This window comes from Emydura macquarii, unplaced genomic scaffold, assembly GCF_026122565.2.
Source record: "Emydura macquarii macquarii isolate MOO-44397 ecotype Brisbane River unplaced genomic scaffold, CSIRO-AGI_Emac_v2 contig_1644, whole genome shotgun sequence".
Classification (NCBI taxonomy): domain Eukaryota; kingdom Metazoa; phylum Chordata; order Testudines; family Chelidae; genus Emydura; species Emydura macquarii.
The window spans coordinates 2140233-2145675 of NW_027131781.1; the positions used below are offsets into that span (position 1 = coordinate 2140233).

Here is a 5443-nt window from a genome sequence, read left to right on the forward strand (position 1 = left end):
ATTTTGGTCTGTAAGGTCTCTGGGCCCGCTAACAGGGTTCATGTGGAGACTGCTTGCCTGACTGATTCCACAGGCAGTAATCTGGCTACCAGGCTAGTGGTTTACATTTTAAAAGAAGAATCACATGGGTTTAGGTAAGTGTCTTGGATGAGGTAGGGACTGAAGAACCAGCAGTGGTTATGCTTGAGCTAGGCTGAGCAGAACAGTAATGGTCACTGGAGAAAACTAGCTCTGCACCTACATGTTCTCCCTGCCTATGGTGCTGCCCACCCATCTGCCAGTAACGTGTCTGAGGTGCTTAGAGCAACGTACTGTCTTGAGCTAACGATCTTCTCAGGGTTAGTAAATGGACTTCCTCATTGCCCGAAGAAGTAAACAAGCCATCCCGTGTGTGTAAGTCGAGATCTCCTAGCGGGGGGGCCTCTGACAGAGCCCTCGGGTTGCAGGCAGGGGTATTCAGGTCTATTTGATCCCAGTCCAACAAACAGAAATGGGGGCTCCCTGCACCAGAGTATGGGGCTCTGTCTTTGGCCAGCTTTCTATGTGGCAACAAGAAGTTGCACAAAGAAGTGACTTTGCACAACTCAAGCCCTTCACAAGTAGGCTGGGCAGGATGCACAAAGGGACTTTGGCATTGTAACACCGAGCACTTTGGCTCCTAAATTTCAGGCATCTAGAAAAATCACAGGAACAACATGCAATCCCCAAAGCCTGGTTTAGGCACCGAGGCTCCCTATACAATGAATGGGGACAGCCAACTGCCTTAGACAGGGCTCCCCTACAGCCAGCCTGCTAGGTTCAGAGCCACCTAAGCCAGCAAACAGGAGATGCTGATCAGAGAGGTATGTGCAAAGCTCAGCCGCTCTCTAAGATAGGGGTCTGTGACAATCGGGGCCCAGACACTCCGAGGACAGAAGATTCAGGCCCCAAGAATGAGCAACGGAACCAACTGTTGCACGCTGGCTTGTCACACTGTGGAAGTATATCGAGCAAGGTTTTTTTATTCCAAACGGAACAATCCTGGTGAGCCGTGTGTGCAGGCTGCACTTCTGAATGTATGTACTTGTGTATATAGAGAACTGGGGCAGCCGGGAATTCCCCCACTTTGAATATTTGTAGGGACCGAAGAAAAAACCCTGCACACCCTTTTAACATGGAAACAGGGTAGACGTGAAATCCATCCAGACTCTGAGGGACAGCCTGTGGGTGGGAAACTGTCAGTCAAACACTGGACCCACCCGCTAGCTGGGCCTACCCTAGGAAGCTGCTCAGAGGCAACAGGTTACTTGTATCTGAAAAGGGATTTTATCTACTATGCACGTGTAAAGCCTGAGGCTGCATCTTTATTTATTTTCTGTGTAACTTGTATAAGTTTGCTCCACCTTTTTTATTTCCTCTTGGAATCGCTGGTTTTTCTATTAAATAAACTGTTTTTCTCCCAAGCAGGGCTTTGCTGTGTAAACTGCTGCCTGTCAGCTGGTAACTGGGGGGCTGGTTTCATGCCTTGGGGGTGACCAACCAGGGGGAATGTCAGAGTGTCTGGCACTTAAGAACTCAGGGAGATGGATTTGGGGAGACTTGGGACTGGAAGAGCTGTTGGTTTCCCTGCACAGAGTAAACAGGCCAGGGCGAGGCCTTATGCTTGTGGGCAGGGCATTGGTGTCTGGGAGCTGAACCATAGCTGCGAGGCTCCAAGGCCGCCTGAATTACGGGGCAGGTGGTGACAGACACCCTTATCAATACGGGGGTCCCCAGAACATCACAGCAGCTCAGTCCAGGCGGCAGGAAGGCCCCTCGCTCTACTTGTGATCTGCAGATGGAGGGAAGATAGGCATTCAGCGTCTAACCTGTGTGTGGGACAGAAAACAAAATGGGTTGGGCGGGGGAAGGAAGAGACCCTCTTTTATGACTGTTAGCCTAGTGGCCCAGGTAGTCACCCAGGATGTGGGAAACCCCCACTTTCAAGTTTCCACTCTGTGTGTGTGGGGGCGGCAGGGATTTGAACCAGGCCCAGCCATCTCTCAGGGGAGGGCCCCCACCACTAGACTATGGGATAGTCTCCCCCCGGGGCTCCCTCAGTCTCTCCTGTTGAGAGGAGTTCCTCTTTAATTACACACCTGAACAATTAACTGTTAATGGGGCCTGTGAAAGAGTCACAATGACTCCATTACTGACTGAGCAGGGCTCTCCCCGGAGAGGGGGTGATCCCTATTCAAATCCCTTCTCCCTCTCTAGAGACAGGGGACTTGAACGGGCAGTCTCCCACAGCTGGGGTGAGCACCCTAGCTACTGGGCCAAAGGCTATTTGGGAAGGCTAACAACGCCTCCTCCCACCCTGGATCACCCCCCTCAGCTTGGGCAGCCCCCTGCCCATCTTTCCTGGTCTGTGCATTGCTCTGGGGCTGAGGTGGGAGATGGGCCTATCTAGGGGCAGCAGGGCAGATGCTGAGGCAGGAGATAGGTGCCTGGCTCTGGAATGAAGCTGCAGTGAGTGTATCCAGAGTGAAAATGTAGGTGCCGAATGAGTTGAGGTGCAGATGGGGTTTGGCAGCAGCTGAGTGGGAGTTCTGGGATTCGCAGCCATGCCTAAAACCAGGTTTTAGGTGCCTAAGTACCTTTGAGTGCCACCCCCTCTCCCCAGGCTGCATTCCCGCTAGTATGGGCCAGCAGCTCCCTCTCGTGCCTTTACCTTAGGTTTATCACCAGACTTGCCACAGCTACAGCAGGGGCTAGTTTGTGCACCATCTCTGCCCGGAGTTCATACAGCTCCAGGCTGTCCACTGCTCAGGGGTGTGTGTTAGTTTCCTGACTAGCAATCCCGGAAGAGGGTCTGTACAGCTCACCATATCTTAGGCACAGTGAGTGAGGACTGGCTGGTTCTCTGGGATGCTAGCAGACCACCGCTGGTCCATGCAGCATTTACAGGCGATACCATTCGTTAACTTCCTCATGCAACACTCCTCTTTGCTGATGGACCTGAATCTGCTCCTCACCTGCCAGGTAGGAATACAAATCTATTACACTACCATGGAAAGGTCAGATTACAAACCTGTAGGTAGTTATATAGTCAGACAGACTCCCAAGCGCTCTCTCCATTGGTTTCACAGCCTGAAGAGGAAGTGAGGGGCCTGCCCAAGAAGTTCAGTTGTGGGAGGGTGGGGCCACCCTAAGTAGCATTGATTCTCTGAGGCATGAGGGGGCCGTTTGCTCCCTCTCTTATAAAATGCACCTGGGAGGCCCAGCCCCCTGCTGTGATAGGCAGTGGGGCTATAAAGCTAACGCCTGGGTGCTCACCTTGCAAAGCTCAGATGAAAGAGGAGACGCTCAGAAATCTGGTTAGGGGAAAATAGCAGGAAACTGACATAGAGAAAGTATTATATGGTGGGAGAGAGTGGGGCCTCTTGGTGCTTAATCAGGGATCAAGCTGGTAGACAAACCTTACATTGAGAAACTGCATGAGCTCTCGACAGACCAGCCTGGCTTTGAGAAATATAGGGACTTAACAAAAAAAATTCCCCATGGTGCCTTTTTCAATGCCTGTATTCATTTTCCTGCTGGGCCTGTTTGAAGTTCCGGGTCTCCTTTTTCTGTGTGGGGAACCACTGAAGTTCATTTGTTGTAGGCGGTGTTGGACAAGAGCTATTAGAGAGCTTAATCTTAGGGGCTGGCCAAGGCCCTGATCTCACCGCAATTTTGTAGCATACATTGTCAAACACAAACTGTGGCACAACCAAACATAGCGTGCAGGGGGACAAGTTCTGCAGCAGTGGGCCCTTGAGAACTCTTACTCCTGGGTCCATGCCCAAAAGTTAGATGCCTTGTTTTCCTTCCTCTCTTTCTTTAGCTGATCATACCCTTTTCCCTTCTCATGGAACGTACTTTTGCCCCCTGTATTATTTTCTTTGTCTCCCCATATCATCTGAGGACCTAAACTTCACACCCTAGGCATGCAAAAGGGGTAGTACAGGCTGGTGTTTCAGAGACCGAGATGAAGGGGATTTTTGTTTTGGGAGTGTTTAGTTAGGCACTCAAGAACCAATTGTCAGAAGTCACAGAACCTCTCTGGGTATTGCCAACCTCTTGCGTTCAAAAAATCAGAAGCTAGGGCCCAAAAAGTGTGAGATTGGTTTAAAACTCATGAGATGAAAAATCCTTTTAGGTTCCTTTATATGCCTCATGGTTTTTGAGCTCTCAGGGTGCATTCGGATCATGGTTTCAAGCTTTCCTCAGCAACCTCCAGGGCTAGAAACGTTTTTTTTTAAAATGAAACGGAGATTTTCTTCTAATCCCATGAACCTGGGAGCTGGGGCTTTGAGAAAAACACCAACTATAGGGAGAGTTGGCAACAATCCCGTGTACTAATATTACTTAGCTCGTATAAGCCTGAATCGGGCAACCCTCGATTTAGCTGGGACTATTCACACACTTCTATTCTTTGCTGGATTGGGGCCATACCGTGCCTCTAGTCACTGCACTCAAAACCCTTCCCAAACACACACGCTGCTCGAGCTTCTGAAAACTAGCTTGCATTGGCCACGTGTAGAGGGTTAACATCAATATTAGCACAGCCACAAGCACTAGCATCATATCGTCTTGGTTCCATAGTTACTCCAATATTAGTGACTGATTGTTACAATTTCCACTGCCCTGAGTCTGCCTGAGTCTTGTCTCTTTCCCATCCCTGGAATCATGTTTCACTTTTATCCCTTGCCACCGTGAGCTCCTTCCTCCCTAGTTAGAGCAGGGAACTTGTATTCTGGCCAGCTGTCCCCTTCTGTATCCTGTCTTTGAGGATGGAGGACTGAAGTGCAGGGTCTTTTCCTCAGACAACTTTTTAGCCATGGAAAGTCTCCCAGTCTGATGGTGCCCTTCTGAAAGTGGGTCCCTAGGTAGTTGCTAGCCCAGTCTACGCCTACAGCCATCACTAAAATGACTCCTGTTCACTCTCCTGCTTTGCTAGAAGATGCATTTTCTAGCACTCCAGTTCATTCTCTTTCCTTCTGTCACCGAAACAAAAGTTTTCATCGGATTTATGTGCCCTGATACGTTCCATTAAACTTTCTTCCTCATCTCTCAGACACACACACTTCCTTCCTTCCAGGGTTTCTATTCAGAGATGGAGAGTCCCTCCTTTTTCCAGGAACACACAGCTGGTTTTGCTATCATGTACAGTACACGAGCACAAATATTCACGGTGTGAATGGAGATGATGGTTACGGAAGCCATTCTAAAAACCATGCACAGCAGAGAAATATTGACATGAGTTTTCAGTCCAACAGGTTCATTAGCTACACCCAGAAAGTTGAACTGATTTTTTTGTTCTCATTTTATAGTATAGGGAGTAGGGAAAAAAAAATTCCTTGTGTCCTTCAAGAGGCCTATTAGCAGATCATTAAGTGATCCAAACTCACTGGCTTAAATGATCACATAGCAGGAGGAATTC

The 5443-nt window shown here is 49.3% G+C and overlaps 1 long non-coding RNA gene across 1 annotated transcript; it reads right to left on the reverse strand.

The window, feature by feature from the left end:
• Window positions 1–696: 696 nt before the first annotated feature.
• Window positions 697–3185, reverse strand: LOC137158294 (uncharacterized). Its single transcript, XR_010921350.1, has 2 exons — window positions 3050–3185; window positions 697–1847 (listed from the first exon to the last, which is right to left on the reverse strand). It is a non-coding gene; the product is annotated as an uncharacterized lncRNA (long non-coding RNA).
• Window positions 3186–5443: the final 2258 nt, after the last annotated feature.